A 23,956-nucleotide genomic window follows, 5' to 3' on the forward strand; every position below is an offset into this window, starting at 1 on the left:
AGCCTTCGTATTTAATGATGCACATGCACATGCAATGCAACATTTTAATGCAGTGCAAGTTGCAAGGGCGGTCTGTGTGATGCCAGAAGGATGGACTTTCCGTCGTGTTGCTGCAGAATACAGTTTATCTCAGCCTCTTGTGGACATGGTACAGGGAGGTAGGCCAGTTGAGTTTGACAAGGTCGCTGACGCCGTACGAGCCCATGTGAAGACCGATATCTGGCCATCTCTGCATTGCGGCGTCGTATGGCTACCGCCAGAGCACTGTAACACGATCTCAGACGGGTCACTGGAGCCGCTGTGTCCAATCAGAATGTAAGGAACAGGTTACGGAAAAGGACCTTACGACCCAGACGTCCTGTTCGAATACCCCACTGGACGCACCTCACAGCTGGCCTCCAGTTCTGCCGATCTCATGTCAACTGGCACCTTCGTCACTGCTGCAACGTGTTATTCACGGACGAGTCGAGATTTCCTCTGACGCAAGGTGATGGCCGTGTTCGTGTGTGGAAATGCCGCGGTTGCGATACCTGCCAAATGATGTCCACGAAATCAACAAATTCGGCAAAGCTTCTGTGATGGTGTGGGGAGGCATCAGTATTGAAAGCCTCACGGGTCTTGTAATTGTTCACGGTCGTCTTACCGATAGGCAGTACATCCAAGAGATCCTGTTGGACCACGTGGTGGCTGCTGCATACGGTGAATACACGGTAATACCAGGGTCTGTGTGGTGGGCTGACCAGAGATGTCTTGCGAAGCCTGGACACTCAAGTGATGGAATGGCCAGCGGTGAGTCCCGGCATATTGCCTATTGGAGTATTGCAGAGGACCAAAGTTGTTTTCTTCTTTTGAGCATTGCGTGCTGTAGTATGCTTGCAGTCGATGTTTATATGTTGATTAGATTTATGATGCTCTCAGGCTCGGGAACTGCAGCGTGCAAAATCAGACTAAATCCATAATGAATGTCATCTGCTCATAATATTGTTTTTCATCATCAGTTGGCGTTGGTAAATGAGTTGCCTTTAGGTTTGTCTTGATAAAAGAACAGTTTTGTCGCGCTCTCTATATGAACATAAGCCAATGGGGGAGGGGGGGGGGTAGGAACTTGCAGTGCTTTCGCATTTTTATAGCTGCATTTACTACAATTCGCAACGCATGAGCTGACATATTACAGGAAGGTTACTTGTAGCATCTACACAGCGCCCAGTGCCTGTCCTACGCTGTAAAGTATACTTTGGGTCGTTTTAAAAGTGATGCAGTTCCTAAAATTTGATAAATTTCTATAATCTCCAGCCAGTCTTTTCATAGACATTGAGGGGGGGGGGGGGGGAGACTGTTAAGAACCTGTTAGATAACCCCAATGCTGGTTGTCATATGGGATTGTTGCGTACTTTATGATATCCTCTAACCATCGTAGTCAGTGCGCTACGGTCTCTTCATTAATAGTCGACGCCCCTCTATGGGAAGCCGTACCGTGACACGTTTGACACTTCAAACCGCAATTACTTCTTAGTTATTACTTTCGCAGACTTTTTACAAATGTGGGAGGTTAAAACTGTGTGTCAGATCTGGACTCGGACCAGGAATGTTACCTTCCGTTAATAATATATTTACCAAAATATCATTAGACGAAATAAAGTGTTGTTAATGGCACACATCTACAGCGGCGAACAGCTTGCACATTTGTAATTATAACTAAATGTGAATTGCTGAGGAAGGCAAAGCATGGAAAAATGTAGAAGAGACGTCTTTATTCAGCAGTCGGTGTCAAACTGATGATGTTAATTGTGATGATAACGGCGGCGGCGGCGACGATGACGACGAGGAGGAGGGTGCTGGTGGTCTAATGATATAGTGATACTGGAGATTAATTTGTGAAAATAATTTAGGATCAATGCTAAACCAAAACCGAATTAGTTGTTGTACCCATTAAAAAATTTCATTGCAGGACCAGTTTAAATAAGCAATGTGATGATAGTACGTCCTAGTACAGTAGTTAATAAAGAGTAGCAGTTGGATTAAATACCCGGAGAGCGAATTACTGTTTTGCAAAAACTATTCATCGATTATCATAGGAGACCACTGCTGGTTGGAGAACACCCTGCTGTTATTGGGAAAAACAGTTTTCCCAAGGCGACCACGTGGCTGTGGTGTTGGAGTTTCGGGTTCAGAATGGAGCCGACCGTAGTGTACTCTTGGCCCGAATGTTTATTTTTACGCGAGACACTGCGCAGACGGCGGAGAGAGCAGTTTCGAAACGGGGCACTCCGCTGGCGGCGTCCCAGCGAGGCACGTGGCTCAGGGTGCTCACTACACTACGCACTTCCGTGGCGTCGGCCAGTTTCTTACCTCCACACGTTGGCCCGTACAGTTACTCATTTATTTATTTTGACGTTTGGTCGTACTACTCACACAGACGTTCACGTATTACAAGATTTCATAACACAAACATATTACATTTTCTTGTCATGGTTATATAAAACTTCCGTTTAAATAAATGCATTCCATTCCCACATAAATATGGCTGATATTTCATACAATCTCATATCTCCCGTGATTAGCAATCAGTCGACTCCTGTTGGTTGGTATACGATGGCCAGATTTTATTAAAAATGTCAGTAGATCTTTTCAGTGACTGTTGAACCGCCTCCAGGGAAAACGTAGAGTCCATGTCTCCAACTAATGTTCCATCTTACTCACATGGGGACTCAACAAGTTTGATTTAATCTGACTAGAAAATTAACTTTAGTTGAATTTCGTGCTTATTAGCCATGTTACTTTCCTTCTGCTTTCATTAAGGGTAGGTTGAACCCTGTCTCTCGACAATGTTAAATTTAGCTACTTGCCTACGTTGTATTTCAGAAACCACTGTGGCCATTGACATGAAACTTTTCCACGACATTACACGTTATGTTCTTAGTGTACTGAAGTCAAGTAATTGCATTACGGCTACTGATTTGGGGAAATACAATTTTTTAACTACACATCAATTTTTTATTGTACTTCCTCCTAAATAATTATAATTATGCTTAACATAAGGTTTTATTTTAGTTCAGTAAACTCAGTATATATAACTTGCTACGCCATGAAAATTTGAATACTCTACTCAAAATGGCCCCAGAGATCTGGTGGAGAATGTAACAGAAAATGTAAATTTTCAGACATAGCTTCTAAAGTTTTAAATGACTATACTTAATATACGTTTTTATTTAACTTTTACTCATTCGGAAGCACCCTACAACATACAGAGCCCATGCATCATGCTCCTGATCATTTTCCATGTGTCTTACTCTTACGTACCTTGTCGACTCTTAATTGGCCATTTCTGCTATATAATGTGCTTTATCGATGCGAACCTCGTCCGTACGTTGAAGTTCCCGGGTGCAGTTTACTCCAGGATTAAGTTTATTTCCATATGCTGTAGCACTTTCACTCTAGGAATGCTGCCATTAGCCGGCCGCTGTGGCCGAACGGTTCTAGGCGCTTCAGTCCGGAACCGCGCTGCTGCTACGGTCGCAAGTTCGAATCCTGCCTCGGGCATGGATGTGTGTGAAGTCCGTAGGTTAGTTAGGTTTAAGTAGTTCTAAGTCTAGGGGACTGATGACCTCAGATGTTAAGTCGCATAGTGCGATTTGAACCATTTTTTTTAATGCTGCCATTCATTAAAACCAATAACAGCATCTCAGATCTTGCACGCCGCCCCCCCCCCCCCCTCAAAAATCATCGTCATCATCATATGGTGTTCATTCCAACAACAAAATTTTTTGTCTTGTGAATCGGTGTGAGATTTTTGAAAGACATGTTTGAATTCTGAGATTGCCCATGAATACACCAAGTCAGGATGTACCAGGTCTCTGTAAATGGGCTTTATGGGTTGCATAACGGCTACTGGTATGGAATATTTGTGGCTGTATCAAGTTTTTGGGCGTTGCCAAACATGCATATTGTATCTATTGTGGAAGAGCAAAGTAAATATATTAGTTTGTCATCTGTTTGTGAAGGAAGATAGCCAATACTGCCTGCCTTATTCTGAGCAAGTTATAAGAGTTACTCCTAATGGCCGTCCTATAGCACTGTAATTCATAAATAATTTTGTCTGCCAGCCTACCCCTTTTACCCCTTTTGATTTTACCATCAGAAAGTTTCTCAAACTTAATTTCATCTTCCTCAGCCTGGTGTCGATTCTTTCCGGGGAAGTGATTAACACATTTCAGTTTCGTAATAATATCACTATAAGGCTAAGTTACTACTACAGTATTGTATCCATTTGAGTCACCATCACCTAAGAACGTAGGATAACAAACACCCATTTCATTCATGGATTGACTGAAAATTTCATTAGCTGTAGAGGCCTTCATTCCCCATTTGTTCCTTCATAGTTTGATCACCACTACAGGGTATCAGGAATTCCCGTTACAACCTTCTATAACTTGGAAAGGGGAGTGAGTACGTAATATTTTGAATAGGAATCCATGTCTGGAAAGGAACCGTTTCCGTTCTACGACGGCGTCTATTCAGATGTGTAACGTGTCCACTCTGCTGAGGGGAAGAGAAAAGTCTCGGAGTTACTTGTGCAGGTTTACAGCAGTGTAGAAAGGATGACGTATGTAATGTCTGTAACAACACTGGTGGTCACCACATCGAGCTGCTCTTGTAATACATCAGTACTGTTGTATAAGCACAGCCTGTTGGATTCTTTTTTTGTTTTGGAATAATATAAACAAGTAATGTTTAAGTGAATACAAACAAATCTGCTAAAGTAATAAATGAATGTTTCGTTGTATTGTTAAATAATGACTCTACTGCGTCACAACTAATTCACTTCCTCAAGCAGAAGTGGATGAGTTAAACATCAGAATTGAAACAGACGTAGAACGGAAACGGTACGTTTCCGGACGCGGGTTCCTCTTCAAAATATATACACCTCACTCCTCTCTACAAGTCCTAGAAGTTTGCAACAGGAATTTCCGAATACCCTGCATGTTCTGCTTGGTTCTCTGATTTACATTTGTAATAATGTTTTGCTAGAAACTGGTGGTCGATTACCTTTCTAGTATGCACACCTGTTAACATAACAACCGAATTCTTTAAACTTCTGTATACAAAATGGGTTTATGATATGAAATGCTACGAGTCTGTTTTCGAGAGTGCTACGAATAGAAACAACGTAATTTTGTTTTTGTAATGCACAGCCGTCTGTATAAAAAGTTACCGACTTCATTTGATCTTGAAGTGATGAATGCAAAATTTGAACATTTTAAACATGTGCAGATGATATTTTCTTTAAAAATAAATGAACTGATTTATATTCCATTTTATTAAGGAAAATTATTAAGGAAATTTTATAATGGGATAAAAAAACGAAAATGTAAAAAAAAAAATTTCCTTTTAACTCCTCTTACGAAGTGAATCAAACTTAAACTGTCTACTATGTTTCGCCCACATCGTCAGCCGAATGAAATCTGTGTATCTGCGACACCTGCTGTTACCAGTTGTCCCAAACACTAAGGGTCAAAATTATTCAAATGGTTGAGGATTATGAGCTGAGTACTTCGACATAAAGAACTTAGGCCGAAAATAGTTGCACAGCTTTTTTTATGTTGTCATGATTAATGTGAAAAGAATACTCATTTGATGAATGGCAGTCACACAGTTGTATTTAACCATATTTATTGTGCCACGACCGGTTTCGTTCTCCGGAACATCGTCAGGTTGCTTGCATTTACACATATGAAATTAGGCAAATTTCTCTTCCTCCCTCTTCCTCCCTCTCCCTCTCCCTCTCCCTCTCCCTCTCCCTCTCCCTCTCCCTCTCCCTCTCCCTCTCCCTCTCCCTCTCCCTCTCCCTCTCCCTCTCCCTCTCCCTCTCCCTCTCCCTCTCCCTCTCCCTCCCTCTCCCTCCCTCTCCCTCTCCCTCTTCCTCCCTCTCCCTCTTCCTCCCTCTCCCTCTTCCTCCCTCTCCCTCTTCCTCCCTCTCCCTCTTCCTCCCTCTCCCTCTTCCTCTTCCTCCCTCTTCCTCTTCCTCCCTCTTCCTCTCTCTCCCTCTTCCTCCCTCTCTTTCACTCCCTCTCCCTCTCTTTCACTCCCTCTCCCTCTCTTTCCCTCCCTCTCCCTCTCTTTCCCTCCCTCTCCCTCTCTTTCCCTCCCTCTCCCTCTCTTTCCCTCCCTCTCCCTCTCTTTCCCTCCCTCTCCCTCTCTTTCCCTCCCTCTCCCTTCCTCTTCCGCTCTCTTCCTCTTCCGCTCTCCCCCTCTTCCTCTTCCTCTCCCCCTCGCCCCCTGTCGGTTTCCTGTAGCTGTAACCACATCCCATATACGTCGCCGTCGGTTTCTGCCTTCTCATGTTTCCTCGTCTTCTATTTTTCTTTTTCTCGTGATCTCCTGTATCCATCTAACCAGGCAGACTTCGGTCTTCCACTTCTTCTTCGCTGAGGACGGTAAATCAAATTCTCTGTCATCAGCATTGTATGCCCGTACCAGGCGAGCTGCTGACCTTCTTTTCTATCTCTGATGCTTTTTCGAGTCTGGGTAATTTCCCTAATCGCTCGCCGAGATTTTCTACACTGTCTTCCGAGACAGTTCATTTCGACATCTCTCAATTTGCTTTTATTTTTTCCTGTAATCTGCCATCAATCGCATCTGTAGGTCGTTATAGGCTCGACAGTACTTATAGAGAACATCTTCTTTACCTTCCAACTTAGGAGACCATAACAGAGGGTTTAGCTTCAGGATTGCGGCTTTCCCGTGGGCCACTCGTAGCAGAGGAATAAAATAGGCAAGTTCCACTGCCTGTTGCTGTATTACGACATTTAGCGTAATTTCTTGTTTTGTCTAACTGCAGGTAACCTGATCATGTTTTGAGGAACGAAACCGGTCGTGACACAATCTCTCATTAGCCGTTATTACTGTCAATCATCTGTGGAGCTCAACACAATCAAGACTGATAATCGTTTGGGTTCTATGTTGTAATCAAAATTAAAATGATAACGATAATAATAAGCAAAAGAAGAGTCAGAATATCAGAATGACAAAAGATCGCAACAAAATGATACTGCATCCTTTTTCTGTATTTGAATGCCACCTGTTACGCTAACAGCTGTTTTTTTATGTAAACGCGTACATCTTTCCCCACCTTTGTGTGTGTGTGTGTGTGTGTGTGTGTGTGTGTGTGTGTGTGTGTATACCCTTTATTCAGTTTTGTAATAAATTAACATGTTTTATAAGTAACAGACATTCTAACGATATTCGTCCTAAAACAGTTTTTATCCGTTGTTGTTATTATCTCATTTTTTTTTTTCTACGTTGTTCGGTTGTGTTGGGCTTGAAATCCGGTAATTTTGTCTGCAAACACGGCTACTTCAAGAGCTTCAGAACCAGTTGATGAGCAATACTGTCTTTTCGTTATGTAAGATCAATGCAGTAACTCTCCCCTTGATTATGACATCCTTACTCGTGGCTTTCTATCTCACCATTCACTGCAATGGAGGTTTGATGTTTATAAACTAGCACCATCTGAAGTTCAGATGTTGAAAGTGATGACAACATTCGCATTACCGCAGCGCATAAAATTGTGCCACATCCTCTCAGACATTATTGTTGCCTTTTGCACAATTAGACAGACAACTAGCTCCTCTTCAGTAAATTGCCTCAGGAGCGTGGTTAATACTGTACCATCATCTGTTATTTTGATATTGTTTTATTAGGCAACCAGTTTCAACGTTCCAATCACGTCATCTTCAGGCCTGTCGCATGAATGACACCAAGTACCATTCGTGCATAGATATCCCAACTTCATGAGCATGAGTGGTACTTGGTGTCATTCATGCAACAGGCCTGATGACGAAGTGGTTGGGAAGTCGTAACTGGTTGCCTAATAAAATAATATCAAAATAATTGCTGTTGGTACAATTTTAATAAATTTCTCTTCGGTCTCCTCTGCGGAGTGGTCAGTACACAGACCTATCATTCTGGAGGACCGCAGTTCAGATCCGACTCAGGTCAGTCAGATTTAGGTTTTGTGGTTTCCCCTATTTGCTCTAGGCAAATTCCGGAATGGTTCATTTGGAAAACGCACGGCCGATTTCCTTCCCCCTGTGCTCCGTCGCTAATGATATCGTCGTCGACGGGAAATCTTCCTTCCCTCCTTGCTTCCTTTTTATGCAACAGCGTAGGATAAACTCCACTGTGGCCACATCACAGATGATCATGTATTACAACCGGTTTGCTCCCGTATCGTACGGCTTATCACTAAAGTATCTACAGCCGGACGACTTATCTGAAATAGCGGTAGTAAATAGTGTACACAAACCTTCCTCGCGATTCACTCTGTTAGCGAAAACCAAATCCCTGAATCAGTTCCTGAGATTAGCCGTCACATATATACAGAAAAATAATGCAAGGGACTTTAATTTATAATAAGTGCATATTTTTCAAGCTCTCAACACCAACGTCGATGCAGAGAGATAACGAATTTACAAACACGTGTCAACGGCATCGGTCATTCTAGACGTCGCACCGCCTCAAATGTTGATCTACCATTGGTTCCTACTTCAACATATTTTTAGGACATCCTGTATAACACATGTACCATGTGAGCCCGGTGTCGTCATTATTTGCATAGAAGCGTGACTATGAGGTGGTGAGTGGTTATCAATACTGCAATTGTCACATTCCCCTGTACTGCATGTGGCCTTATTGCTGCATTCGCTGTGACTCTTCCACCGAGAAAACGTCTTCTATTTCACATGTAAAGGGTTCTAATACCACCACGAATCTTGATAACATTACACGAAAACAAACCACTGAAGAATTATAATGATTAATAGATTTATTGTTCGTAAATGCTTGGAAAGATTTTTCATTTCCCACCAAGTTTCAGATGTTGGGGGATCACTGTGAACGACAGGCAGCTGCCGCGTACCCGCGTGACACAGCGGTATCAGCACCTGACAGAATTTGAAAGGCGCCTCGTTGTGGGCCTCCATTTAGCCAGCTGGTCGACTCGTGCAAGATCCAGATTTGTCGGGCATTCGGATGTGACAATTTCGGAGAAATTTTATGTCTTTGAAGACATATTTGTTCGATTTATAGAAGTGTCATGAGTAGAGGAAGTGTTTCTGTAAACGTGGAAGAAGTTTTTGAATTTAGCCGTGAAGCATCAAAGGTTATAACCGGAAACGATGGTCGTAGGTATAATGTGTATTGGTGTCACGTGGAAAATCGAATATTGTTAAGGTGAAGGATAACTGGATACCGGAAGAAGTTATTTTGTGAGCTAGTGCAACAGACAAATCTTGCTAAACTTCATTTTCAAGTTAAATCTTTTTGTTGTGCCTAGACTGAATAAGTGTCGAGAGATTGTGTGTGAGACAAACGAGAGACCTTTAGCTTGTTTCAAGGATTACTAAACTATTTTTCAGTTGAGTAACTTTTTATCATTCTTGTAATATGGTTAAAGATAGGTCACTATTAACAAAGAAGGCAGTGCGCAGTAGGGCAGACACAGGATAGAATTTAGTAGCCGTCTACGTATCTGTAAGTTATCGCCATCCCGTTGTACTCGTCCGGTTGCGAAATAAACAGACTTCAGAAAATAAGGTGTTAAAATAAAAAGGGGACGATTACAACGGTAAATATGGACTGTCAATGAATTCCGTCGCAATGTGCTCAACGGTGAATCTGTACTACCCTGGATCACCATCGTTGGCTGCCTAGTTAAAGACCTCTTTCTTCCAATGTTTAGTAGAGCTGCAGTGTTGTTATTCCAGCCGTCATGGCGTGGGGAGCCGTCGCTTATGACTGCACGACACGGCTGGTAGTACTGAGAGAGCTCTGACGACACAGTGATACACTCTGTGGTTGAAAGTATGCGGACACCTGGCTGAAAATGACTTAAAATTTCGTGGCACCAACCATCGGTAGTGCTGGAGTTCAGCATGGTGTTCGTCCACCCTTAGTCTTGTTGACAGCTTCCACTCTCGCGGGCATACGTTCAGTCAGGTGCTGGAAGGTCTCCTGAGAAATGGCAGCCCATTCTTCACGGATTGCTGCACTGAGGAGAGGTATCGACGTCGGTCGGTGAGACCTGGCACGAAGGTGTTCTACAGGATTCAGGTCAGGACTCTGTGCAGGCCAGTCCATTACAGCGAAGTTATTGTCGTGTAACCACTCCACCACTGACAGTGCATTATGAACAGGTGCTCGATCTTGTTGAAAGATGCAATCGATCATGAAATCCAAGTTTTCTCACCTCCAGTCTAACTGTCATAGTACTTGCAGTGGATCCTGATGCAGTTTGGAATTCCTCTGTAATGGTCTGGATAGACATTATACATTACGACCCTCTTCAACTGTCGGCGGTCTGACAGTCAACAGACGAGGTCGGGCTGTACGCTTTTGTGTTGTACGTGTCCCTTCACGTTTACGCATCACTATCATTTCGGAAACAGTGGACCTAGGGATGTTCAGGAGAATGGAAATCTCGCGTACAGACGTGTGACAGAATTGACACCTAATCACCTGACCACGTTCGAAGTCCGTGAGTTCCGCGGAGCGCCCCATTGTGCTCTCTCACAATTTCTAATGATTACTGAAGTCGCTGATATGGAGTGCCTGACAGTAGGTGGCAGCTCAATGCACCTAAAATGAAAAATATATGTTTTCAGGGGTGTCCGGATACTTTTGGTCACATAGTGCACGTCACGGATATCGGGCAACCTTACGTGTCACTTCTCGTACAACACTATCGGGGAGCCATTTTTCAACAGATCAGCATTCGTCCACACGAGGCATTTCTTTCTGTGAACTGTCTGCGTAATGGCCAATGAGATCCCCAGATCTGTCCCCAATAGAACATGTGTGGGACCAGCCTTGATGCCAATTCTACGCCGGTACCAGTATCCGTGATATCAAGAACCAATTGGAAATGCTTTACTACACGTTTCCAGTGGAATCAGCGCATCCACCATGGCTAGTGCGGGCGCAACTTCATACTGATAAGTTTGCTCATATCGACAAGTTCTTTTTAATTTGACTCGATTTTGTAACCACTGCATTAGTATCACATATCGTCTCAATTCGTGATGTTTCCTCGTCCCTTTCTGGGTGTTTCATTTTTATCTGGCTGTGTAGAATAGAAACGAATGATGCGTGTTAAATAATTGCAAAAGTCTTGTTGCAACCCTTGTTCACAGTACGAGCAGCCCTTAGCGGCTCGCCATCTCACAACTGTTCATGACGTCGCCTTTCCGGCTTAGATCTTTTTTAATATGTGACTTGTAAGTACTGCATCTTTTCCAGTCAGTACAAACTTTAATTTAATAAATGTACTATATACCTATAGAACAGTTAGTCTAATTCTGAAGACGACGCTCGTAGTAGCGTCGAAGCCAGGTCAATTTTGACTTAATATTTGTGGCCGAGGGATTATTTGTTCCAATATCCTCTACAGTTGTTATCCTCGGCTGATTTGGCACGAAGAATTCACTAGTGCATTTCGCGTACAATTGCAGGCATTATACTTGAACTTGTAATGCAAAGTTCGTGCGTCACCGCGTCAGAAGATGGCTAGTATGTCAACTGACGATATGTTGCGGTGTGTCTACACTGCCACCCGGCTGGGAACCAGCGAGCTTCTCCTCAGTAGTATATATCGGGAAAGTCTATCACACAGTTGAAATTGCTAGCAAAATCGTTTCAAAATATTTTGCTCTTGATTCAGTGTTGTCTGAAGAAAAATGGTGCCCAGTTCACCATACTGCACGATGTCATATCATTTTATACAAAATTATGCTAGAAGCCATCTTTGTGAATTTTGTTACACTGTCTGAATATTACTTAAGTTAAAGGAATCAGTGGGTTCTGTGATGAGTAAACAACTCCCTACATGTGTTATTTCTTAAGGGATTACCTACAGTACTGCCTTTGTGAACCTATGCTATACTCTCTCCTTTTCAATAAAATTATGATACTACATAAATATCTAATCCTTGTTGTGGTATTAAGTTCGTAGAAGCCAAGCTACTGCTGTTTGCGCGGGGCATCGCACGTATTTGGGCCTGGGGTGTGCAACCGTCATCGCGTTGGGCGACCTTGGCACATGCTTTGTGCCGTGCCGTGCCTTGCTGTCTGTTGGTGTCGCTTTGCTTTCCGAGAAGAGCGTGCCTGTTCTCGGTCGCAGCTGTCGATAAGGAACCCTCCCTGCGGTCCACACAGGCACAGCTTCTGCGTCGCATCCGCCGCCCAGTGCAGCCAACGACGCTTCTCTGTCTGACAGTCAAGCGCGGCTCCGTTTCTTGTTGCCCTGAAATGAAGGCTTAATTACTGCGAGCGCCATTTTTAAAGCAATGCGTTCTGCTGCCCTACTGTTTCTTGTGAGATGCTTGTTGACTAGAGTACTATGCACTACACACTTCTACACTAACATAGCCAGTATTATGCATAGTCTCCACAGGGTAACAGAAAGTACTTCACTTAGGCGTTAATGACCATGTTAGTTAAGATTAAATGCAATGAGAGCCCAGTAAAATATGATGGTCAAACGGGTCGAATCCTCTATACCGTATTTAAGGAACTTATCGATGTATTTAGGTACAGCAGTCTTTGTAAATGTCAGTAGCTACCCATATTAATGACACAGGACATGCATTTGATAATACTGAAACGTCCCCTTTGAAAAATTAAGAATGACTGTGTTGGTAAACTTCTACGTTATTTGATTTTCAAACAGCTGAACAAAACTGAACGTACTCACACATTTCTCTCGTTCCTTAATCTGCTCATCACTAAACTGACACACAATATTTTTAGGGCAACGCAATCTGACTTACAATAATCCCTACAAAAGGATGGCCCTGACTAACAGTAACCTATACCTTTCATGAATCACTTACCTCACAAAAATCTTCGTTACTCGAACTACTGTAATACAGCGAGCGCCAATGCTGCCAGCTAAATAAAAGATTCTAACTACTGAAGGCACTAACGACTGATAGACACAGTTAGCAAATCAAAAATGTTGATAGAGAACAATCAATGTATTTACCTTAACAATTTTCAAAAGTCATCATATGTAATTCATAACATCCATCTTTACAAATTTCCTTTTTCTGGCGGACACACGTCCATATCCTCCGCTTATAGCAACCCCCCCCCCCCCCGTCTCTCTCTCTCTCTCTCTCTCTCTCTCTCTCTCTCTCTCTCTCTCTCTCTCCCCCCCCCCCCCCCCCTCCCCACATCCACCACTGCTGGCGGCTCACCTCCAACTTCCCAACGCTACGCGCTGTTCACATTCAACACTACAATAACGAATATTCCAACAATGCCAACCAGCCACAGACTGCACACAGCACAGTCAGTGATTTTCATACAGAGGGGCTACGTGACGTTACCAACATATAAACATAACAGCCTACTTCCAATACAAACATTAATGTAAATTTACTAAGTACATTTAACGAAATGAATAAAGTTTGAAATCTGCGTAAAACAAAAAAAACTTTGGCAGAATACACGCAATGACAAACCTGGGACAGTGGTAATGAAACATAAAAAAAAACAATGTTGACATACTAGGTGCTATAAAATTGGATTTTCCTGGCTCTTTACTTCCAACAATCGAAATTTAATAAAATGATAAATTATTAAAATAAATGTAGGAAAGTTGTTTGGTTTTCATGTACATAAAATAACATGCTCACGTAAGAACTCCATATAGATGTAAATTCATACCTACACATCAACTGTATCTTTGAAAAGTTACACAATATCTCTTAACTTACAAAGCACCAAAGCACCGTCTGTCTGTATCAATACACAGTATCTGGACCACTGTTGCCTGTGTATATGCGTTCATGATATAAACCGTGTGCTTGATTATTGCTCGCAGTATGCAGCTCACCGAGACAACGTGCAGTTCTTTTTATTGTTTATAACGTGCGATTCAGTGCCATATTCTGAATCGATACTGACATTTAACGTTTTATTTCAAAATAACATGCTAAACGACGGCTGGCTAAATCAGGCGTATCTACCCGAGGATGAGGGAGAAAACCCTCGAAATGCATCGTGGGTATTAATAAGAAGTGGATGATGCAGATAATTGCTTCAGTTCGTTTGAACAATGTCTTAAAAATTGGTAATTTGAGGAAATAATGTTAATTATTGTAGTCACAATAGTTTTCATAGCATTATTTTCTTTGCGAGGTGTCTCTGGAACTTGTAGTTTTGTAGTTCATACCAGATGGACACCAACAGGGCATGAGTGAAGTTCAGCGGACAGGCATCTGCCGTATCCACGTAGAGACAGACGTGAGCATTGCCAATTCCGGCCGACGCCAGCTGCTCTACACGCAGCGACTCCTAATCGCGTCATGGCGCATACCATCTCCACGCGTCACGGATGCAGCTACACGTGCAAGCAACTTAGACTCTAAGGAAATGCAAACACTGTTCTGCTTGAAGGCACGAATTCCTTGTGAACGACATCTCTAACTCCGGAAGACACTGTCAATTTCCCACACTTTCACCGTTCGGAACTGTGTCGTTATCTTTCAGCATCAGAGACAATACACCAGGTCTTCACATCCGTTATAGTATTGTCTAAAAAATTATCGGCGATAATAAGTCCGGAAAGGCTCACCTCAGTCGACCATTCCCTCCCGTGGCAAAACACTGACAACAGATCTTTTGCTTATTTTCCGCTTGTTGCTTAAGAAGAGAGAACCCTGCAAGAGTGAAAATGTTGTTATTCTGACATTTATGGCATAAAAATGATGCAGAAATCATCATTTATAGGTAAGTACTTGATTTTTCATATTATGAATCGATGGTATTATCATACTGTAATCAAATGCACTAGACGATAGTAAGTTACTTATGTACAACATTTAACGAGCACAGAATGAGATTTCCTCTGCTTTCTTCTGTTTCTACAACGAACAGCATACCCTATGTAGTAAAGGGCAATAGAAGAACAGCTGTATTCTCAAATCCGACACCTTTTTGATGTTTTCGAGAACCAGTCATGGTTTTCGGTTCTCGCTTGACGTCTCGCATTTATATTCGTTTACGCTGATCAAAACAATACCAAAGTTTTCGATTTTGTATTTGTTTCCATTTTCTGTCTGCTGTCCCTTGGTGCAAGCATTCGCGCAACGCGACTGAATTCATCAGTTTTTCTGCAAAGTAGAATGTTGACTAGATGTATACACTGATCAGGCAGAATATTATGACCACCTACCTAATACCCGTATGTCCACCTTTGGACGGATAGCGGCGGTGACACGTGGCATGGAAGCAGTGAGGCATTGACACATCACTGGAGGAGTTTGGACCACATCTGCACACACAAGTCACCTATTTCCCGTAAATTCCGGGGATGGGTCCGACGATCTCTGACGCTACACGCAATCACGACCCAGATGTGTTCGATAGGGTTCAGATCTGGCGAGTTGCGGAGCCAGCACATTCATTCGAACTCGCCACTATGTTCCTGTAACCACTCCATCACACTCTTTGCCTTGTGACATAGCGCATTATCATGTTGAAAAATGCCACTCTCATGAAGGGGTGTAGATGGTCTGCAACCACTGTACTTTACGCCTTGGCCGTCATGGTGTCTTACACGATCTCTACTTGATCCATGAATGTTCACGTGATTGTTCCGCAGAGCATAATGGAGCCGTCGCCAGCTTATCTCCGTCTCGTATAACAGGTGTCAAGCAGCTGTTCCCCTGGAAGATGACGGATTCGCGCCCTCCCATCGGCATGATGACGAAGGTATCCAAATTCATCAGACCATACAACACGCTGCCATTGTGCGAACGTCCAGTGCCGATGGTCACGTGCCCAATTCAGTTGTAGTTGGCGATGTCTTGGTGTTAACATTGGCACATGGATGGGTCGTTTGCTGTAGAGGCCCTTCGTTAGGAGTGTTTGAAATGATAATTAAATCAAGACCTTACGCTGCCGACAGGCGTTGATAAACATCAGCGGGGACAGTTGTAAATGTGTGCCCCGACCGGGACTCGAACCCGGGGCACAGAGCATAGTGCGACTGTAGGGACTTACCCCTTGCACGCTCCCCGTGAGACCCACATTTCCAACTTAATGTCGACACACTACGTTCGTAGTGCACCCGCCCATTACACTCATTACTCGCGGCAGACAATCCACCGAGTTTGACCAATACGGGTGCATCCGCACAGAACGAGGTCAATGGCCGGTTAGCCTGAACTATATATAAAATGGTATTTGTTGTTTCGGACATGTCCGAAAGAACAGATACCATCTTCATATTAGGAGTGTTTGGTGCGCTGTGTGTTCACACAAACTTGTTATCTGCCCAGCATTAAAGTCTGTTGTTAGTTGCGCCTCAGTTCGCCACCTGTCCTGTTTTACTAGTCTGACTACAAAGTCCGACATCAGTAACGAGAGGTGTCCGCCAAACCCACGATGTCTGGACGTGGTTTCACCGGGTGGTGAAGACAGTCACCACAGCACTACTCGAACAGCCCACAAGTCGTGCAGCTTCCGAAATGCTCGTGCGGTGCCTCCGGACCATCACAGTCTGCCTTCGATCAAACTCAGATAGATGGCACGCCGTTCCCATTCTACACAAGGACAGCACGCTCACTTATACTGCATGCACCGTGCGTGTGTCTCACTAGCAGTCATTCCTCGCCAGATGACGCTGCTATGCCCTGGACGGGTTTATATCGATAGTAGGTCGGTGAAGTTAAGGAATTCTGGTACCTAGGCAGTAAAATAACCAATGACGGACGGAGCAAGGATGACATCAAAAGCAGACTCGCTATGGCAAAAAAGGCATTTCTGGCCAAGAGAAGTCTACTAATATCAAATACCGGCCTTAATTTGAGGAAGGAATTTCTGAGGATGTACGTCTGGAGTACAGCATTGTATGGTAGTGAAACATGGACTGTGGGAAAACCGGAACAGAAGAGAATCGAAGCATTTGAGATGTGGTGCTATAGACGAACGTTGAAAATTAGGTGGACTGATAAGGTAAGGAATGAGGAGGTTCTACGCAGAATCGGAGAGGAAAGGAATATGTGGAAAACACTGATAAGGAGAAGGGACAGGATGATAGGACACCTGCTAAGACATGAGGGAATGACTTCCATGGTACTAAAGGGAGCTGTAGAGAGCAAAAACTGTAGAGGAAGACAGAGATTGGAATACGTCAAGCAAATAATTGAGGACATAGGTTGCAAGTGCTACTCTGAGATGAAGAGGTTAGCACAGGAAAGGAATTCGTGGCGGGCCGCATCAAACCAGTCAGTAGACTGATGACAAAAAAAAAAGGTCGGTGGTCGTAATGTTCTGGCTGATCAGTATAAATATGTAAAATATTTTATTAATAACCCTGCTACGAAGTGTTCCATAAACTTAAAAAAATAATTATGAAAATGTAAGATAGTAAAATATTTCGAAAACAAGCTCTGGATGGAAGTAGTGAAGTTGTTTATAATTTGTTGGTATGGGGAGCTGCAAAAATTTTTGTAGTCGCCCCGACAATACGGGTAAATGGCGTCGGGGACGACAGTTGGATCGCTCTCTGTCTAGGAGCGGTAAGCCGTCAGGTGTTGAAGAGATTTGCGTGCTCGAGTCCAGCGTGACTATGCAGTGCCGTTGCTGCGTAAGTCATCTGTCTTTCTTTCTTTTGCTTGTGCCTTTTCCCGCAAGGACGCAGGGTCGGCATGGTTAATCATATTTGGAAAGGTTAATTGAAGGGGTGGCTGGATGCCCTTCCTGCCGCCACCCCGTACCCCCCGGGACGGAATTAGTGTACCCCAACTGTCTGTGCCCAGTGTAATCCATGGAATAGTGCGAATGTGTTCAGATGTCTGCGAGCCGTGTAACTGAGGCGGGACGTGGGGACCAGCCCGGTATTCACCTAGTGGGATGTGGGAAACCGCCTAAAAACCACATCCAGGCTGGCCGGCACACCGGCTTCCGTCGTTAAGCCGCCGGGCGGATTCGATCAAAAAATGGCTCTGAGCACTATGGGACTCAACTGCTGTGGTCATCAGTCCCCTAGAACTTAGAACTAATTAAACCTAACTAACCTAAGGACATCACACACATCCATGCCCGAGGCAGGATTCGAACCTGCGACTGTAGCAGCAGCGCGGCTCCGGACTGGAGCGCCTAGAACCGCACGACCACCGCGGCTGGCGGGATTCGATCCCGGGCCGGCGCGCCTACCCGAGTCCAGGAAGCAGCGCATTAACGCTCTCGGCTAACCTGGCGGGTCTACGTAAGTCGTCTGTACGGATCAGAATAACAGTGTCCACGAACGTCAGTTTTCAACTCGACGTGTTGCTCATGTTTGAAAACAACTTCTGATGAAAATTACGCTTAATATGATACGTAATTCCACAATGAGCGGATGAATGTATACTTATGCAAAGCTCTGGAAGGCCGGGAGCAATATCTTATCAGATGTGTGTTGCATATAATACGAGTACTTATTAGCTGGAGAAAAATACGTTCATGCTAAGACTGCCCTGGCATACGTAAGAGTGTGGAGGAGGTAAGGGGGGGGGGCAGTTACGAAGAGGGTTACATAAATCGGAAACGACCGATATTAGAGTCAAATCTACAGTCCCCAGGGTTGCTTGGCTCATTCGTAACACGCTTAAGTACGATTTTACCCTTGTTTTAATATTACAGTATCTATTTAGCGTCCGGAGAATAGACATCCTAATTTTAACTGCATTAGTGGGGCGCAAGTCGGTTAGTGTTTAAAAGAGGCGATCTTCTGCAATCGCTGAAGTTCTCTATTCTCGTATGTAAATCGATTCCGCTTGGTTCTCGCGGACAGAGTTCTCGATTCCTTTAACTTTTCGTTTCTGCCAATGTCTATAAACTAAACAGCATGTCACAGGGTGCCTCACACCACTGCCTAGTGTAGGACCACTACGGTTCAGTTGGCGATAGCGGGCGGACGGTGCCGGCGGAAACGGCAGTCGCGGTCCAGTGTGTGACCTCGACACCCGTTGACGTGGGAGACGCGTGCCCGTAGCGGGCTCTGTGACGCACGGCGGAGTGACTCACTGCACTGCAAGGAGACCACCGCTTAACCGACCTCAGCTCAGCTCAGCTGGCGGGCGGCTCCACCGCACAGCAGCCACTTCGCGAACTATCCCAGGGCCGAGCCAACCTCACACACATATCAACTCGTAGTCGACTACCAGTCACACTAGAAGCGTCAGCGCATATAGAGGGTTGTCAGCTTGTAAGTGTGTTGCAGGATGTGTTATGCTGAGAAGTTAACCAGTCAGGCCGTTGCGCGCGCAAATTCAAGTGGCTCGTCAGGCACGCTTATGCCCGGTTCCACAAAGCTTGGTGGCTGTTCGTGGGACGTATTGAAATACTGTGGTTTCGCTTCTGGAAGTGTAACGAGGGCAAAGAATAAAGAAAAGTAGTATCATGCTTGAAGTTCGAGACCTTCACTGGAAGGCACCCAGTCTCGGGCATCATATTCTCTGATTCAAAATATAATGCGCAGAAAACACTCGAACTTAAGTCGAGGCAGTTACAAATGATTTTAAAGCTGAAATTTAATGCCACATATAGTTTTGCTCGAACTTCAATCAATGACAAGAATTTCCCCGTCCCTAAGTGCAGAGAAAGAATCGTCTCTGAAGCGTGCTTCCGTGAACCTAAGCACGTCATCTTCCCTCCCCGCAGCCCCCCCCCCCCCCCCCCCTCAGCCCTCGTGTGCCCCCATCAGGAGAGAATATCGGACAGAGCGCGCGTTGTTGGCACTCGTTCCATTTGGCAGCCGCCTCTGCTCTGGTATCCACAGACTGTAGTAGCCGCGTAGTTGATGTAGCCGTGTACTAACACGATGGCTGCACATCAGCGTGAAAACGCAGATTGCCGTCTCTCGCTAATGTTCTACAGTACGTCTACATACCTTACGGTATCCAACGATCACTTCACAATGATACAGAAAGTGTCATGCCAATAGAGTGAAAAACAATAGCGCAAGCTGTAAATAAACACAGGATATATACCGGGTGTTTCGAAAATGACCGGTATATTTGAAACGGCAATAAAAACTAAACGAGCAGCGATAGAAATACACCGTTTGTTGCAATATGCTTGGGACAACAGTACATTTCCAGGCGGACAAACTTTCGAAATTACACTAGTTACAATTTTCAACAACAGATGGCGCTGCAAGTGATGTGAAAGATATAGAAGACAACGCAGTCTGTGGGTGCGCCATTCTGTACGTCGTCTTTCTGCTGTAAGCGTGTGCTGTTCACAACGTGCAAGTGTGCTGTGGACAACATGGTTTATTGCTTAGAACAGAGGATTTTTCTGGTGTTGGAATTCCACCGCCTAGAACACAGTGTTGTTGCAACAAGACGAAGTTTTCAACGGAGGTTTAATGTAACCAAAGGACCGAAAAGCGATACAATAAAGGATCTGTTTGAAAAATTTCAACGGACTGGGAACGTGACGGATGAACTTGCTGGAAAGGTAGGGCGACCGCGTACGGCAACCACAGAGGGCAACGCGCAGTTAGTGCAGCAGGTGACCCAACAGCGGCCTCGGGTTTCCGTTCGCCGTGTTGCAGCTGCGGTCCAAATGACGCCAACGTCCACGTATCGTCTCATGCGCCGGAGTTTACACCTCTATCCATACAAAATTCAAACGCGGCAACCCCTCAGCGCCGCTACCATTGCTGCACGAGAGACATTCGCTAACGATATAGTGCACAGGATTGATGACGGCGATGTGCATGTGGGCAGCATTTGGTTTACAGACGAAGCTTATTTTTACCTGGACGGCTTCGTCAATAAACAGAACTGGCGCATATGGGGAACCGAAAAGCCCCATGTTGCAGTCCCATCGTCCCTGCATCCTCAAAAAGTACTGGTCTGGGCCGCCATTTCTTCCAAAGGAATCATTGGCCCATTTTTCAGATCCGAAACGATTACTGCATCACGCTATCTGGACATTCTTCGTGAATTTGTGGCGGTACAAACTGCCTTAGACGACACTGCGAACACCTCGTGGTTTATGCAAGATGGTGCCCGGCCACATCGTATGGCCGACGTCTTTAATTTCCTGAATGAATATTTCGATGATCGTGTGATTGCTTTGGGCTATCCGAAACATACAGGAGGCGGCGTGGATTGGCCTCCCTATTCGCCAGACATGAACCCCTGTGACTTCTTTCTGTGGGGACACTTGAAAGACCAGGTGTACCGCCAGAATCCAGAAACAATTGAACAGCTGAAGCAGTACATCTCATCTGCATGTGAAGCCATTCCGCCAGACACGTTGTCAAAGGTTTCGGGTAATTTCATTCAGAGACTACGCCATATTATTGCTACGCATGGTGGATATGTGGAAAATATCGTACTATAGAGTTTCCCAGACCGCAGCGCCATCTGTTGTTGAAAATTGTAACTACTGTAATTTCGAAAGTTTGTCTGCCTGAAAATGTACTGTTGTCCCAAGCATATTGCAACAAACGGTGTATTTCTATCGCTGCTCGTTTAGTTTTTATTGCCGTTTCAAATATACCGGTCATTTTTGAAACACCCTGTAAGTGTGCTATGCATGAGATTGGGGCAGGTGGTCGGCCTTGGTCTTGACGAAGGAAACATCCCAACCACTGCCTGCAGTAATTTAGGAAAACTACAGAAAACCTAAATCGAGATGACCGGGCAGAGAGAACTCCCATCCTCCAGAATATGAGGTCAGAGTCGTAACAGCTGTACCGCCTCAATAAGCTGGTCTCTGTTATACGGTATTCATCGATTTACACTTAGTTTGCTTCAGGTAAGTTATATCAAGCATAGTTTTGTTCTTCATAGCAGCACACATTAAGGACACCCGCTGATGACTTCTGGGCCACGAAGATGATGCTATGTCCCTTGCACGAACTCCAGTCTGTTCGGAAAGCTGACTCCAGGGCCCAAACATTCAGCTGTGTTCCGTGTCAGAATCACCCATGATGCGTGAGATGTTCGACTCAGAGTAACAAAACTTCCTTAGTAATCTTTGAGTGTGTGGTATGCATTACTTACGTTGCATGTTTTTGCTGCATTCTTGAACCCAAGTATTTCAGTAATATTTCATTTGCTTGGATGATTTATTATACACTCCTGGAAATTGAAATAAGAACACCGTGAATTCATTGTCCCAGGAAGGGGAAACTTTATTGACACATTCCTGGGGTCAGATACATCACATGATCACACTGACAGAACCACAGGCACATAGACACAGGCAACAGAGCATGCACAATGTCGGCACTAGTACAGTGTATATCCACCTTTCGCAGCAATGCAGGCTGCTATTCTCCCATGGAGACGATCGTAGAGATGCTGGATGTAGTCCTGTGGAACGGCTTGCCATGCCATTTCCACCTGGCGCCTCAGTTGGACCAGCGTTCGTGCTGGACGTGCAGACCGCGTGAGACGACGCTTCATCCAGTCCCAAACATGCTCAATGGGGGACAGATCCGGAGATCTTGCTGGCCAGGGTAGTTGACTTACACCTTCTAGAGCACGTTGGGTGGCACGGGATACATGCGGACGTGCATTGTCCTCTTGGAACAGCAAGTTCCCTTGCCGGTCTAGGAATGGTAGAACGATGGGTTCGATGACGGTTTGGATGTACCGTGCACTATTCAGTGTCCCCTCGACGATCACCAGTGGTGTACGGCCAATGTAGGAGATCGCTCCCCACATCATGATGCCGGGTGTTGGCCCTGTGTGCCTCGGTCGTATGCAGTCCTGATTGTGGCGCTCACCTGCACGGCGCCAAACACGCATACGACCATCATTGGCACCAAGGCAGAAGCGACTCTCATCGCTGAAGACGACACGTCTCCATTCGTCCCTCCATTCACGCCTGTCGCGACACCACTGGAGGCGGGCTGCACGATGTTGGGGCGTGAGCGGAAGACGGCCTAACAGTGTGCGGGACCGTAGCCCAGCTTCATGGAGACGGTTGCGAATGGTCCTCGCCGATACCCCAGGAGCAACAGTGTCCCTAATTTGCTGGGAAGTGGCGGTGCGGTCCCCTACGGCACTGCGTAGGGTCCTACGGTCTTGGCGTGCATCCGTGCGTCGCTGCGGTCCGGTCCCAGGTCGACGGACACGTGCACCTTCCGCCGACCACTGGCGACAACATCGATGTACAGTGGAGACCTCACGCCCCACGTGTTGAGCAATTCGGCGGTACGTCCACCCGGCCTCCCGCATGCCCACTATACGCCCTCGCTCAAAGTCCGTCAACTGCACATACGGTTCACGTCCACGCTGTCGCGGCATGCTACCAGTGTTAAAGACTGCGATGGAGCTCCGTATGCCACGGCAAACTGGCTGACACTGACGGCGGCGGTGCACAAATGCTGCGCAGCTAGCGCCATTCGACGGCCAACACCGCGGTTCCTGGTGTGTCTGCTGTGTCGTGCGTGTGATCATTGCTTGTACAGCCCTCTCGCAGTGTCCGGAGCAAGTATGGTGGGTCTGACACACCGGTGTCAATGTGTTCTTTTTTCCATTTCCAGGAGTGTACAAATTGTTTTTCCTGGATAAATATAAATCCAGTCTGGTTCTTGTTCCATGATTATATATAGAACAATTAGTGAAATAGTTAATAGCATTTTCCCTGTTAAGCGCTACAGAGTGGTAGATACTCTCGTTTGATGCAGTAAGGGTGTCCATTTATTTAAACAATTCTTCAGAATGTGTTAGACTGCTAGAGCTAGTCTCAGGGCCCTTTTCTGCAGTTTGAAATCTGTGTACATATTTTGTGCCTTCGACCCCGAGAAAGAATCCCATAGCTAAGAACCGAGTGTACGTAGGACTCATATGCAACTACGAGACATTGTCTATTGTCTTTCACAGACTGATAACACTGTAACAACATAACATGCTGATCCATTCTTTTTGCCAGTATCTTG

General features: G+C 45.0%; 1 protein-coding gene across 2 annotated transcripts in view; it reads left to right on the top strand.

Annotated features, from left to right (window-relative positions):
• LOC126181131 (alpha-taxilin) overlaps positions 1-23,956 on the top strand; it is a 244,805-nt gene that overhangs the window by 136,147 nt on the left and 84,702 nt on the right. The gene's annotated exons all lie outside the window — the stretch shown is intronic.

Source organism: Schistocerca cancellata, chromosome 1 (assembly GCF_023864275.1).
Source record: "Schistocerca cancellata isolate TAMUIC-IGC-003103 chromosome 1, iqSchCanc2.1, whole genome shotgun sequence".
NCBI classification, from domain to species: Eukaryota; Metazoa; Arthropoda; class Insecta; order Orthoptera; family Acrididae; genus Schistocerca; species Schistocerca cancellata.